Source organism: Phasianus colchicus, chromosome 21 (genome assembly GCF_987193195.1).
Source record: "Phasianus colchicus chromosome 21, bPhaCol1.hap1.1, whole genome shotgun sequence".
Lineage (NCBI taxonomy): Eukaryota > Metazoa > Chordata > Aves > Galliformes > Phasianidae > Phasianus > Phasianus colchicus.
In genome coordinates this window covers 9,130,001-9,146,523 of record NC_143456.1, presented here as the reverse complement: position 1 = coordinate 9,146,523, position 16,523 = coordinate 9,130,001, and the positions used below count along the sequence as shown (strand labels likewise).

At 50.6% G+C, this 16,523-nt stretch overlaps 1 long non-coding RNA gene across 2 annotated transcripts in view; it reads right to left on the bottom strand.

Annotated features, from left to right (window-relative positions):
- Positions 1 to 5,679: 5,679 nt before the first annotated feature.
- LOC116227939 (uncharacterized) overlaps positions 5,680 to 16,523 on the bottom strand; it is a 115,707-nt gene continuing 104,863 nt past the window's right edge. Inside the window, exons 3-4 of one of the 2 annotated variants that reach the window (XR_016459238.1) lie at positions 9,680 to 9,773; positions 5,680 to 7,258 (exon numbers count right to left, since the gene is read on the bottom strand). This is a non-coding gene — a long non-coding RNA (uncharacterized LOC116227939). Of the gene's footprint in view, positions 7,259 to 7,879; positions 8,060 to 9,679; positions 9,774 to 16,523 lie in introns of those variants that run through there. The other variant, XR_016459239.1, reaches the window with a different exon arrangement.

Here is a 16,523-nt window from a genome sequence, read left to right as displayed (position 1 = left end):
CCTCTGCTGGAAGAAGGGCCTGGAAAGCACACAATTCACAGTATCAGGCTTGCATGGAAAGACAGAGAATCCTTCTAATTGCAGGGCAGAATGCAGATTACAGACTTGGAGATGATGAGCAGCGCTAAACCCGGTGCCTAAAAATAAATAAACACACAATATGAAACCCCAAGTGAATGAGATTTCCGTATTATCATCACACCGTGTAAATGATAGCATCCCTCCGGATTAGCCGATGGAGAGCGGGCTGGGGCACCGCAAAGATAAGGCATTCTTAATCTGCACACATAATCAGCTGAAGGGAAAATATAAAATGCTAATAACAAATTGTAATTCAACCTAAAAAGGGTGCAACAAATATCAGAATGCTTTTCCCCTTCTTGTCTCTGGAAAAAAAGATCAAGCAGGTCCCCTCCCACCATCACTCTCCCAGCTTCCCCTCTCTTCCCCTTAACTTCCCCTCCAAAACACTTTGCCATAACACTCGGTGGGGAGCAATCTTCACATAAATAGCTCAGCCTCCATTCCACCCCGCCCCGGACATCCAACTCTACGTTTTAAATGGCTTGCTTTACTTGTGACTAAATATAGAGTGGATCTCGGCATCCCTCGCCAGGTGGAACACTATAAAAGGTAAGTGGCACAATACATCATCTTAAAAGGTGGCTTATCTGGAGAGGAGGTGTAGGAAATATTGTGCGAGGGGCTGTCTGCATCTGAGGCGCAATTGGATTCCATTTTTCCTTTTGAAATAGGGAATGGCAAGGATGTTGGCAATGCCTGAAAAATAACATTACAGCAGGAGGGACACACCAGGGACGGCCCAGCACAGCCCGCGTCCTGGGCCAGGCCAGGGAGCTCCTTTTTTTTCCCCATTCAGGACTGCTCTTTCCTACCACGCACAGCAGCCCTTCCATGCCACCAGTAATGGTCAGAAACATCCATTATTTAAACCCAACAAACATTTCTGAGCAGAATTAAGGGAGACCATAAATATTTCACTCAATTTCTGCACAACTCTCTTCATCTAAAAAACAAACATAAGAGAAAGCAAGCGAAGTCCCCTTCTCTGATCCCAGCCACAGTCCCAAGCAGCCCCATCACCAAGCCCAAGAGACCAGCGGTCCGTGAAGAACGTGTTGCTGTTCATCAGTGGGTTCCAGAACCAACACCCCGACCTGTGCAGGGGACAAATCGCAGCTGCCGAGGTTCCCTGCAGCCCAAGCAAGGCTCCTGTCACATTTAAGGTTCTTCCTTCCATGTCCCCAGAAAATCAAGGCTCCATGGCCATAAAGAAAATCCAGCATCAACACAGAGATTTGGGGTTAAGCCACGGACTGCAGCAAACTGCGCAAGCCCCACTGACAGCAGATTTATCTCCTCCCCACGCCTTGGCTCAGACACTGCACACAGGGCAGATTTCCTATTGCACACACGCACACACGCGTCCAGATCCTGTGTGTTGGGCAGGAAGATTATTGAACAAAAGTAAGTGATAAAAGCACGGGCCAAAAAGATGTGTTATAGTGTTTTCCTTTGAGGCAAAGACAAAGAAGACACTTTGCTGTTTGTTGTGCCAGAGAATCATCTCTGATTGTTTGTGTCACGGTGGCAGATAAGTGCAAAGGAGATAGATGTTCTGTCTCCGAGGCACAGTTCTCATCTGTATAGTATAAATTTATGCCTGCTGGTTGCAAGCCTCATGATTCAGAGCCGGTATATGACTGCGGTCGGAGCAGAGGAAAGCCAGTGCCTTCATGCTTGACGTTGATCTGCTTCATCCGTGCTGTCAGGCGGCTCCTGAGAAACGTCCCCTCTGCTCAGAGCCAGGCTGTGCCGGGCTGCTCGGCAGCTCCTGCTCCAACCCAACCCCACACACTGCAGCCATGTCCCCTTCCCCTCCCACACACTGCGCTTCCTTCGTCTTTCCAGTCCACAAACACAAAGACGTTTCTCTGCCCAAGCCAAGCACATCAATTCAAAGGAGGAAAACGCCTGGGACATGCTGGCAGCCTGCTGCCTTCTTTCCAGGCACCTGGCCACCATGTTTGTCTTCTCAGCAGCCATCTGCAGAGCATGAGATGCTCGGCCCGGATAGCAGAAACCACGTGTGATAGCTGCTGTTTGGCCCTTAAGTGTTCACTGGGGCACTATCAAGGTAAATATATCATCAAAATAATGATATTCAAACTGAGCTGAAAGAGCACCTTGGCCTCGGCACTCACCCATTCATTCAATGCCCCGTTAATTCAGTACGCCTTACAGTGAGCTCCGGCAGCTGCCCAAATCAGACTCGGAGAGTTCAATGAGGCCACGTAAGTTTTCTCATGTACCACTATAGAACTATTGCCAGTACACAGCAACGCTGTGACAATGAGCAAGGAACCCGTGTCTGGCAGTGCCAGATGGGACCCCAGCCCTCCGGTCCCCTGACCTGGTGCTGAGAGGAGCCCTGAGGACAAGTGCTTTGGAAGCAAAGCTGCAAGTATCTCTTGCTTGCCTCTCCGGAGCGGCGAGTTTGTTTGGCTGGGTTTGTTAACAGCCCCAATTTCCCCCAGCTGCTGACTGCTCGATGTCATGCTGCCCTGACATAAGACAAGCATCTCGGCCACCTCCTGCCGCCAGCTGTGCCCTGCCGGGACCTGCAGGAAATGAGCTCTGCTCCGGCAGCGGGCGCCCAGCCCCAGGGCTCCATTTCCCCCAGTGCTGATCAAGGGGCTTCCTTTTTTCCTTGGGTACCTCTGAAGTCAGGGACAGACAGAGCCAAAGACAGATGGGGGAGTTCAGCACAGGCCTGGTTTTTCACCACAAATCACCTTCACCAGGGAAGGTTTTATTGCAGGAGTTCCGGGTTAATCCAACACGGGAGCAGCGGCATCACCAAGGCCAGGGAACTCTGCGTTTGCTCCCAGCAAACACCAGGCTGAGCCCCCGGGCGCCCATTGCTGCTGGGACCGGGGCAAGCAGCACCTGGGCAGCCCCCCCTTTGGGGTCAGTGGTGCTGCCGAAGCCCATTGCACGGCCCCAGCCCTCCCCTGTCGCCCACCATCGAGCTGCTCCGAGCGGAGGGGCCGGCTCCTGTGCCACGTACATTGTCTTAGGAGATTGATTTTTCACCTGTAAAAGTGATCTACACTCCCTCTCCTCTCCCGGATGCCTTAGTCAAAAGAGAAAATGGATCTTTTAAAGATACATGTATCCATCACTATTATTTACATTCTAATATGCGTACGCAGCTCTGCTCCAACAAGGGAAATGTAAATCAGATGGACATCGTTCCCTCAATGCCCTAAAGAGCTCCATTCCCCCAAATTAAAATAGAAAATGCTCTTTTAAAATGCACCTTTAATATGTAGGAGCTGCTGCATCCTGACTCTAAATAAACCAAACTTGAGCTACATGCCAAATATCTTAGATAAAGGACAGGTAAGATGGTAGTATCTGGCCAAGGAATCGGTCCTAAACAGCTATTTATATTAATGCAAAGAAGGTACAATGTTCTTCCTCTTGATATATGCTGCGGTGGGATATAGTTTTGTCCCACTAGTGAGAATAAAAACGTACAGTTCATGATAGGCAGAGTCACATGTGTGAGATAAAAAGCTCCAACTATAATATATGTCTTCACCATGTATTCTCTTCAGGATTTTCTTTAGATCTTTGGATGACAACAAGAAAACACTTACTCAAGGTTAGACACTGCTCTCCGGGCTTTTTAATAACCATTCCCCATATCCTGGGGGATTGCGTGTGCAAAATACGGCCGACAACTTCAGCAGGGCCTTGCAGAGGCAGGAGGAACCTCGCGCTCGCTGCTCTTTGTGTCGCTGGGGCTGTGCCACCGGCGGCAGGCGGTGCTGCTGCTGAGCACCACCAGCCCTGTGAGACGACCACGAAAAGCAGCAGCTGCGCTGCCCGTGGCGCCCGCAATAAAACCAAAACGTGGTGCGACGAGCAAAGGCTGTGCTCCTGCCTGCGGCTCTGCTCACAAAGCTGCGGCGCTCCCAGCAGAGCTCGGGGCGACCCACGGGGCTGAAGCAGCGCGGTGCTGGGAGGAGATGCTATCTGCCCCTGCCCGCCTGCTCCCCTGCTGCTGATACCAGCTCCCCGTGGAAGTGGGGAGAGATAAAGCAAGGCCACGGTGCTCAGCCTCCTGCGGGGCCGTGCTGGCGGCAGGTTCTGCTGCTGGGAACGGGCTCAGAGTCAGGATTTCACTGAACTGAAAATCGAGCAGTCTTTAATTGCTCTTAAATGGGGGCTACCGAGCTTCCCCGCTCTGCAGCTCAGACATCCCTTGACCACCTTGCTCCTCACTATTCTGCAAATGCTCCCCTTTTTTCTCTCTTGCTGACTGCTGATAAATGCACCTCCATACCCTGTCTAGGAGCCACAGCATTACAATCTGCTCGGCATGATATTTCTGCCTGCCCCCAAACAAAGCTTAATCAGGCAGTGGAGATGAAGCATCCCAGGGATGGTATTCCTTCCGAATTGCTGCTTTCTGACACGTGCCATGGCCCTGCACTGACACACTGCACTTTGCAGCAAGACCTCAGCAGTGCAGGGTTTGGCAGCACCGAAGCAGAGGGCAGTGTTGGATGCTGGGAGGACACAGGCAATGCTGGAGGCAGCGAGGCCGATTGAAGGAGGGTGCTTTGGCTTTGCAACCCAGAGCCCATCGTGGGGTGGGCAGCAGCACTCCTGCTCCCTTCCTGCAAGGAATAGGTGGCTCTGGATAACATGACATCCATCAGTGACCTTCTTGCACACGATGGGCTTTACAGCCGAGGGGGGCATCATAGCTCACAGCTTCCCCATGCTTACCCAAGGGATGAGCCAAGCTCACCTCTTTCATTGTGGCCTCTCTTTATTTTTATCATTAAACCTCCTCCATAGTTCTGTGGCATTAACCAATGGAGACAGGGGAACCACGAGCACAGCAGGGCAGGAGCGGAGCCACGCGAAGGGGCAGCTCAGCCTCTGCTTCCACCACCAACAGCCCGGTGCATGGAACCAGGATCAGGCTAGAAATGGTCAGCTACCACATATATCCATCAGGAAATAACCCGGCCGTTAGGACGCGTGTCCGGCGATCATTGCGGCGACCCGTCAGCTGTAAACGACCCGAGATATTTGGGAAGAAAAAAAAAAAACAAAAAAAAACCAATTTGCTTCTACTATTTATTTCTTTCTTTCTCCCGTTCTTGACCCTGAGATCGCACAAATGTTTTTTCTGCACTTTCGCTGTGAAAGAGACACTCTCATCAAGGAGGAGTAAATCACAGTAACAGGGAAATAAACCTTCCCCTGCGATGATCCCGCTCCATTTATTTATTTAGCCGCCTGGCCTCGCAGCATCCCATGTGTGCGCACGCGCGGCTGCTGCCTGGGGTGGCCCATGGGGTGTGGGGCACGCGGAGCCGTTCCCCTTTAAATCCAACCCAGGTAATGAAACCGCGCAAGAAAATAGCGTGGGTGCATCTGGGAGCAGTAGAAAACAGTTAGATCTTCATAGAGCCATAAAGAAGTAAACAGTAGGCTGCTATGAAGATCTATGGGACCCCGCAGTGCCATTGTCTTCAAAAGGAATTAAAAACAAATTGCTGAGGGCCAGCACATAATTTAGAGACTCACGGCAATTTTATGACTTGCTAATGTTCCTAATTACATGCCCGTGAAAGGCTTAATTAATTGGGGGATGTAGCAAAAAGTGGAGCCTGTGTTTGTTATCATGGTTCCACTGCATTGATTTTAGTGCCTATGGAGAATTTAGGGCCTCTTTATTTGCACAAAGAAAATGCAAGTCTCTCGAAAAAATGCACATTAAGATCAACCCCTCGCTGCTATCTAATATACTTTCCTCTACTTAACCAAAGTGCTTGTAATCATATTTTGTAAATGTTGGTGCCGTTAATTGCATTGTGAGAGAAAATAGGTTCCGCTCGACTGGTCGTGGAGAATTTTATAAAGTTCTTCTCCTGCTCCCAATCCTGAGCGCTAGGAGGGAAACTCACCCCAAGTTGCTGCGGCGCGGGGCTGCCCTGCTCGTCCCGGCTGCACGCGGCCATGGGCAGCGAGGGGTCTGCATGTGCCTCCCCCTGCATCCCCATAACATGCTGGAGAAAACACGGAGCACGGAGACCCTGCGGCACCACAGAGCAGCTTTGCTCGAGGCTGCAACAGGAGTCTGCGCTTGTTCCCATCACCAAACCCGAGCGCTGGGCTGCAGGGATGTGGAACTGCAGCGTGGGTCGGGCCCGTGCTCCCTGACGATCAGCAGTGGCATCGCAGGTCGTGGTGTGGGGTTTGGGTGATGGCAGCATGGCCCCTCAGTGCCTTCCCTCCGAGCGCTGCGCTGCTGTGCAGCAGTGCTGCAACCGGAGCAGCAAAAGCGGCGCTGAGTTCGTCTGCTGCTCTCGAGAGGAGGAGACGTCTCTCGAAATATAGTTGGCGCTTTGACGATAAGACCTTTGACAGGAACATGAATGACACGAATACTTTGATCTCTAGTCTCAGAAGCTTCAACAGCAATTATGAGTCAAGAGGGGTGAATATGGGCAGCAGCTACAGCAATGCCCCAGAGGGTGGTGAGGCAGTAATTAGAGACAAACCCCAGAGCATCTCTGCCTGCGCCGCGCACAAACCGGGAGGAGGTGGGCCGGGGGAAGGCTCTGCAGCAAACAACAGCCCTTATTCTTCTGAGAGACATAAAACCGACAGGACTTTATACATTTCAAAGCAAAACATCTTCAAAGACAGGTAAAATGCTAATTCTGCTAATGTAGGTTTTTATGTATATGCTCTGAAAAGGTAAAGCAAATTAATCACCGGCTTTACCCCTTAATATACATCTGTGTTACAAATATATTACAGCATGTCAGATCGTAGGAGATATATCTGAACAGCGGTGGTTAAAAGAGCATTTCCCTTTTCATGCTCTAATACAGTTATTTTGATCTTTCAGTCTTCATATTTTTTGTTCTCATCAAAGGAACGATGGTGCCAGAGATTAGGATGTTATTTATTTCCCTCTCGCTGTCCTACCCGTGTTAATCACTTCTCGTGTCAACAGCTCGGCGGTGCCGGCAGTGCCCACGCATCCTCCCCTGCTGCCCACCTGAGGGTCACCTCCAGATCCTGCCGACCTCCCGAGCTCATGGACAAACGATGCAAATGGAGGGCAGGGAGGGGAAGGAGATGCCTGGAGTGCGGGCATGGCAGCGGGGCTCAGCCTCCGCGACCGCAGCAGCAACAGAAACTGTTGGGAAAGAGAGGGGGAAGCGCTGCTGCAGCACGGTGAGACCCGAAGGGAGCTGGGATGTGTGGGGCTGGGAGCTGGGGAGCACAACGGGTGCTGATGCAGCAGCACGAGACATCTGCCAGGCAGAGCAGAGCCCCTCGAGTCCCAACAGCCCCCAGCCCCGGGCACCCTGCAGGATTCAACTTCTGCACAGTTCATTCCTGGGCTCTTTCCAGGTGCCTCCTACTGAATTCTCCTCACCCCCTGCATAGACCTTAACTATGGGGTAAGAAGAGCTGCTGCAAGTAACTGTCAACCCCAAATACAAAATGCTGCTTCAAATGACCGCGTGAGAATCCAGAGTTCACAGACCAAGCCAGGCAGCCGCTCGCCACGCTGCAGCTAGCTGGAACAGATAGCGATGAACTTGTGAAGATGGCTATTTGCAGGTATCCAGTAATTATCTGCAGAGATTAACCGAGCAGGTGTACTTCAGGCATAACTAATCCTTGAGAGACGAGGAGCAGGAAGGGCTGCGGGAGCTCATGTCTTTGAAACAGGTTACACCAGTGACATTGCCCACCATCAGCATTGTGTCCCTTGCCTTTAAAATGCTGACACTTACAGGTTTGATGGTAACTAGACTGCATAGGGGCACCTTTGCTTTCACATCAGATCTGCTGACATGAACAAGAGTCGATTCAGATGGGCATCCAAACATTAAAGTCCTTGCCTATTTCCATAAAATGATTGGCAGCATGCCTACTGCTAGCGGCTGGTAGCTCTGCTGATAAATGGCATCTTGATAAAAACTTTGGCCTGTTTTAAGGGAAAAAAAAAAAAAAAAAAAAAGGCATACTCTTATTCTAATTCACTCAGCATCTGACAGGTGAGACGTCTCATCTCTAAAAATTAGATCCATCTCATATCTCTGCTCTGCGTGCACGGGGAGAACAGAGTGGCCATGTGCCTCTTCCTCCCTCCTGCCTGGGAGCTGGGTGGCACAGCGGGATGCTGAGCAGAAAGGGCCTGAGATCTGCTGAAGATGGTCCAAAGGAAGAGAAAAAAGGGGTTCCTCTCCTGGCCTCGAGCTATAGAAACATTACAAGGAACCCTGCCTTGCCAGAGGAGCAGAAAGCCAGGTGAGCTCTGAGATGCAGGAACCTGACCCACAGAGCCACCCGAAATGTGAACAAACATGTAGTTCTCAAAAAGAAAAAAGGGACTCTGCAGATCATTGGCTGCTGATTCCCTGCTAATCCATCAGTAGATCAGTGGACAGAAAAGAGGGGGGGAAAAAGTTAATTTCAAGCCCAAATATCATTAGTCAGGTTTTGTACCTTCTTTAGGCACTCAATTCTAGGTATTTTTTCTTAACTTAAGGTTTAAAAATGACTTCTAAAATGAATCTGAATGTTACAGTGGGAATTTTTTACTCCCAGAGATAAAAAATCTCTTTGTCACACACTTCAAATCTTAGAGGAATTACACAAGCTGGGTGGCCCCAGCAATGCAGACAGCAAGCACACTGCAGACCCAGACCACACCTGACAACAGACGCGGGGCAGTGGACACCTCCACCCATGTATCTGCTGTTCTTTCATACAGATGTTGTGTTGTGGTGTAAAGGAAGAAGGAAGCCGTGTGTCTTTGTGCTCAGCAGGCAGGGATGGTGGCAGTGCCCCTTCTGTCCCCACCACATCTCGTGCCGTGTGCAGGACAGCCGTCAGGACACAGCTTGGAGCAAGAGCCTGACAAAGAGTGAAGATGGGATGGCAGGGATTTCTGGAGGATCGCAATCCCCTGGATCTAGCAGGGTTTGGTGTTAAAATTCCTAAAGCAGCTTTGGAAATCTCAACGACAGCAAACAGAAACTGACAGCGCCGGACGGACGGACGGACGGACCTCCCTCAGCCACCACGCCGCCACTTTGCATTGCCATATCAAAGTCACTCAATACCTTGTGATGCACCAAACGGTAACAGACGGGTGCATGAGCACACACTGCAGCTGCTGTCTGAGCACGAGAACCACCCCAGTCCACCAGGACCCTAACGAGCCAGCAGCAGAGCTCACCCAAATCAACCCCGTGATTTACGGAGAGCTGCCCTCCCCTCCTTCCTGCTCCAGATGTGCCGCCAGCTGTGGTGACACCGCTGCCGAGATTGAGCTCAATAAATCTGCCTGCAACCACACGGCTGTCCCACACGGCGAGCATCCCGCAGCCCTCCTGGCAGCTCTGCACACAACAAAACAGGTCCTGCCAGGCTCACAGTGGCACAGCTCAGAGACCCGGCTCACCCTGGTGCCCTACAGAGCACAGCTGGGCATCGCTGATGGATGCACGAGTGCTGCTGGGCTCCTGAGCCAGCCCCGGCTCCCCGTGTGGTTGTCCACAAGCGCTGCCATACCCAACACAATTAGTGGTGACATCCCTACCTTGATTCCCGTCATGGTCTGCTGGAAGTCGCTTTGAGAGCCCGGGCTTCAAACCGGCTTCGCCATCATGTGATCTGACATCGTCGGGAATTTACTGTGGAAACAAAAAAACCCCACAAGTGTGAAATGTGACTGTCGATAAAGTAATCCTCAGCAATCAGACAAAATTAATTGTGTGAACATCATTGATCAAACCTACTTAATACATTGGGTTTGTAGAAAGCTGGAATGTAATTTCATTACCAATCTGCTCCATCCTAATGAAATTTCTAATAACACTCTAATTTTGATTTCGGTTAAGGAGAGAATGATGGAAATTTTCTTTTGCCTCTCTTGTAAGGGTTTACTTTATTGGTTTTCTGCAATAGTAGGGATACTAATTTTTTTTTTAATTTGACATTTTATTAGCAGGGGGTTTAATGTAACAACACGGATAAAAATAAAATTGCAAAACGGGCAAAACTTAAAGAAACAGAAGTGATGTTGAAATTAGAGAGGCTAATTCTAAAGAAATTGATTTATTTGATGAGTGGTGATTTGTGCTTTTTTTTTTTAAGTTTAGCCCATTTTCTGACCCACAGTGATTGGAGCAATACAGGTTTACTGCCCCTTTTGTCCACAGCTTGCACAGAACTGTGCCCACACAGCACATGGCTCCAACACACCGACATCCATAACAGGCAGATTAGGGCAAGAAGACACGGCCTGATCCAAGCAAGGCTCCCATTGATTGGGACATAACCAAGACTTCACCCCTTGGGTCAAGCTTCAAAAGGCACCATTCAGCCCTTCAGACTGAGCTCTGCTGGTGCAAAGAGGAAGGTCAGAGGTTAATCAAATCAGCAGTGAGGGAGCATCAGGTAGATAACAATGCTGAGGATTTGAGTCTTTCTGCATGTGTGGTGCCTGGCACAGCAGGAGCTGGGTGCCCAGGGCTGTGCCCCCGGACCACTGCACTCAGCGTGAGCCAAGAGACCACGAGCACATGACCATGCAATAGTGGGACTGCAGGGCACCCCTGGCACCTTTGTGGAGTGCTCAGAAGCTGTGATGGGCTCAGACACCGCAGCCTGCATCATTCTGCCTGTGCAATCGGAGCCTGCAGGCTTGTGAAAAACAGATTTTGCTAAGGGGCAGGGGAAAAGACCCGAAAAACCTAATACTTTGTTGCTCTTTCTGCTATCAAGTACTGAAAATGAACAGTGCTTGTCTCTGGCATGCATGAAAGGGCAAACCCTGCTCTCAGAGCAGCTGGGTACTACTGATGGCTCGTCTGGCAACACGGCCAGTGAATAGAAACTGCCTCTCCCCAGGCAGAAGGCACACACGGGGATCTGCATTTAAAAGCAGAGATGCACAGGATGCACACTGGCAGCCTGCAGACATCTGGGAGCTGCCAGGTGATGGGACGGGACGCGATGAGCAGACAAGGGAGCAGAGAGCGTGCCTGTTTGCTGCAGGAAGGTGATGCTCTTTGACTACTGAACTGGTGCCTATCTCTGGTATTTCCATTTTCAGCAATCTGATGTGTTTTGGTGATTTATTCATGACTGGTGTAGTGAAAAATTGGAAAAGGCTAGCGGGATAGCCATGGCCTGGAGATCCAGCATCAGATTGAGGCTACAACTGAATTACTGTCAGAGGCATCATGCAAGGTTCACTCCAGCGAATGCGAAGCTGAATCTTTATATTAATAACTGAGCACGAACGGCCAGAGACTGGCAGGTCTGCAGACGGGCAGGCCTATGAGGGGCTGTCAGTGCAGTGCAGGGCTGCTGTTTGCACACTGCCAGGTGCAGCTGGTGCCACTGTGGGACCACAGAATGGTGGCAGCAGGCACAGCCGAGTGCTGAGTTACTGCTGTGGAACCACACAGGGGAGCTTTGGCTTTTGCTCCACTCCTGAAGCAAACATTAAGAAGCCAGCCCTGCCCTCGGTGAGCCCAGCACAGGGCAGCAGCTGCAGTCCAATACAAACTCACCCCACACTAAAAGCCCCTCCAAACTGGAACTTTTGGGAAAGCAAAACAAAGCAGCTGTTGATCCAAAGGGGGGATAAAAAGCAAGGTGGAAGCGGAGGGGGAATGCCAAGTGCTGCATTACAGCAACATCTAGCCGCTCCTCATAATTACAGCTTCAATTCCACATCCAGTTTCCCTCCTAATTACTGCCCCGCAGTTGGCGCGCGCAGATTCGAGAGCAGCAGGGATTTCTGTTTTGCTTGCACTGATGATGCTCAGACTCCTCGTTCCCCAGCACACAGCTCCCCCTGCCCCGCGCTGTGTCCCAGCACTGCTCACCACCACACCGGAGCTCACAGTGGTGGTGGGAGGGCACGAGGACGGCGGTGAGCCCTGAGCTGCTGTGCCACTGCTGGACATGAGCTGACAGCCCACACAGCTGGGCTCCCGCAGCAAACATCCCCCCGAAATGAGGTGCTCCCGGGCAGTTCCGGGATGCTTTGCCAATCATTAACCCCATCGCTGCCTGGAGCAAGGAGCCGGAAAGCAGCTTTCATTCACCAGAAGCACAGGAGAGCTGATTTCCTAATAATTTATGGCTTGAACGAAGTTGCGGAGAACAACCAAGTATGCAGGAAAGGTTGGGGTGAAAAATTATTTACAAAGTGAATGCCCCGAAGACACTTGTACTGGACAACAATTACAGCACCTTAATTAACTGAAATTTAGTCCACCCGTCGACTGAGGCATGTCCAGTGCTCAAGTTATGCCACTGCTGCTGTCTACCACTGGTTAATGAATATAAATCAGATGGTTTATAGTTAGTGAACATGTAATAGGCTTGCAATGAGTTGAATTCCAATGCAAAATGCCCGAGGATAGGAACATGCCATCCATAAAACATATATAAATAACAGATTTGCATTGCTATTCAGAAAAAAACAAAGCGATCCTCCCATCTTGGTGTCCTTCCAGCCCGACAGACCCGCACTCCAGCTCTCCAGCAAGACAAGGGGCCAATAGGTCGGAACTGAGGAGTGGTGCCCCAAGGAGCAGCTAATCAGATGCCAAAATTCGTCTGTACCCCCCGTGTTTCCCTCCTGGCCATTGAGCCCTGCCTTATGGGCTCCTCGTGTGCTTGCTCCGTGCTTCTGGGAAGCTGAGCTCGGGGGCAGGAGAGCAGTGGAGGTGACTCCGGAGGCACAGAGCAGTTGCTGTCCCAATGAGAGCCACTGCGGGGGCACCTGAGGTTGGAATGGCAGTAAGAGCAGTGCCTGTGTCAGGAGCACTGCTCTCAGCTCTTTGCATTTCCTTGCTGCAGAAGCAAGAAATTGTGGGCCTTATTTATTGCACAAATTAGGTACAAGAAAATTATTTTCTTAATGCGAGACTTGATGAATGTTCTCAACTCTCCACCCTGCTAGGAAGAAGGGGTTACAATGAAAATTATTTACAAAGCATGTGCTACCCTGCAGGGATATTTATTCAGGCAGGGGATGTTTCTGCAGATTTTGTTGACAAAGGCAAATCAAATTACATTTTTGCAAACATTACAACAAGCATCTCGATTTGATATGGACATCAGCCGCCTCCCAGCACAGCCTGGGAAGCAGCCCCAGCCTGGCACTGCAGGCACCGAAACCACTGGTCATTTCTACTATTAGGGAACAGATGGGAAAATGCTCTGCAAGCTGTTCACACTTATCAATACTGATTTGAAGTTTTTATGCCTTTAAAAAGTACAAAAACTGCTATAAATACGGCACCCAGAGTAAGGAAGGTGAATGGTTACAGGGGTAGGAAGACCACAGCAGTGGGGCTTTGGGAGCACGCAGCACTGCCTGGCTGCACGACAGCTTCCCACCATGGGAGGAAGCAGCTCTGAGCTCCCCATGAACGGGAAAATCACCTCCACAGCACATCGTGGATCCGCTATGGTTAAACCCACAGGTCTTTAACTTGGTCTTCCATCAGGTCTTCGAGAAGTCCCAACAGATTACAGCATCCCTCTGCTTAGCCATCATAATGACTTGTGGGCGATTAGCTTAACCAGCATTTCGCCCAATTCAATTTCCATGGATGGCCCATACGTACCACGAAAGACGTTCACATTAATTTTTACATAATTAAGTCAGGAATGACCCCAGTGCAGATGAAATAAAACCTCAGTTCTTCCCGGCCGATGCAGCGCTCACAGCCAGTGCCCCAGGATGGCAGGGCTGGGGGGCATGGTGAGGCTGGGGGCTGCAGCCCCAGGGGCACCTAAGGGGGGGAGAAGGGCACCAGACCCACACTTTCTGCCCCCAAGTGCATCTTTTGGGGTGTGTGAGCCCCCTGGTGCTGCACCATTAGGAATACGGAGAGTAAAAGCCCAGTGCCAACCACAGGGACTCTGGTGCACTGCTGTGAGGTTCTCTGAGCCCCACGTCCCGACCCCATCACACTGCCCTGCACAAACCAGTGTGTGCAATTATCCTCCAAGCAGTCCCGTTTGAGGCAGCAGCAGTTAGTCACTTCTACTGTAATTTTAATTGGTGAGTGAACGCGATCTTCGTGGAGACAAAGCCTCATTCTTCTCTCCCTTGTAAGAGTTTAAATCAATACTAACCCGAGGCCGCGTGGAAATATTTAATGAAAACTGTTTTGACAGAAAATTGGATTTCTGATGGGACAAAACATTTGCTTTCAATGGAAGAGCCAAGACTCTGTAGAAAAGCCCAAACTTTTTCAATTTTTACCAAAAGGTCACAGCACAGAGCACAGCCATCAGCCTCGTGCATCCGCAGCAGCCAACACAGGGACAGCGTGGCAGCTCGCATGGAACTGCATGGCTGAGACATGGCACGGGCTGCAGGGTCTGGGCCAGGGGGCTGAGGAACAGCGGTCCCAGCTGCAAATCACCCATCTGTGCCATGCACAGGGCACATGGTGCATCCTGAAGGGCAGAGCAGGAGCTGGTGCAACAGCACAGCATGCAGCCAGTGCGTACAGCACAGCAAACAGTGTGCTGGAGGGTTCTGCCTTGCATTCACCTTGAGGTGAAATTAGTGATGGCAAAAAAACCTTACTCAGGTCTTGGCTAATGATTATCCCATTAAAGAATCAGCTGACATAATATCATTTGGTAGTTTTATAAACCTCGGTGACAACAAGACTGATGGGACCTAAAGCCCTGACAGCTCGCCTGCCCAGAGAAAAGGAGGCACAAGAACTTGCTGTTTTACTGTACTGCAAATTTTGCCGTGCTGAAATACCCAGTCATCCCTGGGAAGGTGGCAACCTTTGTGCACCTCCAGAAACCCAGGCAGGTTTGTAGCACTGACGCCACCACGGGCAGCCTGGAGAGTCACACACTTAAATAATAACAACAAAATAAAAGAAAAAAGACCAAAAAAAAAAAAGGTATGCACGCCGCAGCTCCTCCCGCTGCCCCTCACTGGCACTGCACACCATTCATTGGGCAGCAGGACGGGTGCAGCTCCTGGCATGCAGCTGCACAGTGCATGCTCACTCTGCTTTGCAAGATGCATCGCTGCAGCACACGGGCCTGCAAGTTGCAGGTTTGCACAGCTGGCTTGTGAATGCATGGGTCTGTGGCACACATAAGCACTCAGACATACAGATCTACATACGTATGTATATATTTTTACAACTTCACCAAAAAATTGGGTAAGTCAAATGAAATATTGTCCTAAGGCACCACTGTATCCCTGGCGTTCAACATTCTGCAATTCTGGGGGGGGGGGGGGAAAAAGCATTAAAAAAAAATTTGCTTTCCCAACCTCGCCCCCCCCCCCCTTGCCTGGGTGTCATGAGCAAGAAATGAGCAGCTGACCTGAGTTTGAATTTAGAGTGTTCATTAATAGGATATTATGCCATATGCTCAGCACACTGTCTTTTTTTTTAATGCAGCCGCCAATTTGAGAGAATTTCTAATTAGTAATGGTATAATGAGAGTATTCAGAGGCTAATGTGGTGGGTGGGGAAGTGAAATAGATTGCTTGGTGTGGACTGGAAATATTTCTGTTCAAATTCCCGGTGAAATAATGACCCGCCGTAAAAGGCTGCAATCTTTGACAAATGAAGGACGTTTGGGGAGGTTACATTAACTGCAGAAGGAGCATTTATCAGGCTGGGGGGAAAAGGTGAGGCATTTGGGGCTGGTCAGGCTCAGTGCAGGGATGCCCGGTGAGGAAATGATGTGAGCTGGGGCCGGGCTGTGGGGGTCACCAGCAGAGCAGGGCATGCTGCAGGTGGGGGGTGGGCAATCCTCAGCCCCATGCATGCAGAGCAGATCCCAGTGGTGGTTCCATGCCTGGCACCGGGTCACGCAGTGCCTTTGAGAAGTGCTTTCGCAGTATATTTGGGGGTCAAACCATTTAGATCTGCTCTGTTACGGGAAATTGGGACTAATGAGGCACGGCTGCAGGTTGGTGTTTTGTGGGGAGTTGTTGGTACAAATCGCTCAGTGATTTTTGAATGGAACGTTGCTCGGAGGTTTGCAGGATGCAGGGAGCCGCATCTCCGGGCAGCACACGTGTCTGCTTCCCCTGCTGGGAGCCAGAGCCACACACACCATGGTGGAGGGCTGGAACAGGGCAGCCCGAACACCTCGGGGCATCCATCCCTGCAGGCATTCAAGGCCAGGCTGGATGTGGCTCTGGGCAGCCTGGTTGGCGACTCTGCACAGAGCAGGGGGTTTGAAACTAGATGAGCATTGTGCCCTTTTCAACCCAGGCCATTCTATGATTCTATGATCACTCTGTTTGAACTAACCCCAAATTTCAGCTCCCCGTCCGCCAGGCACTGCACTGACTGTGATTTCACAGAGCAGAAAAAAAGCAGGTTTTGGTGGCTTGCACAGTCAGGCTGCCATACAGAAAG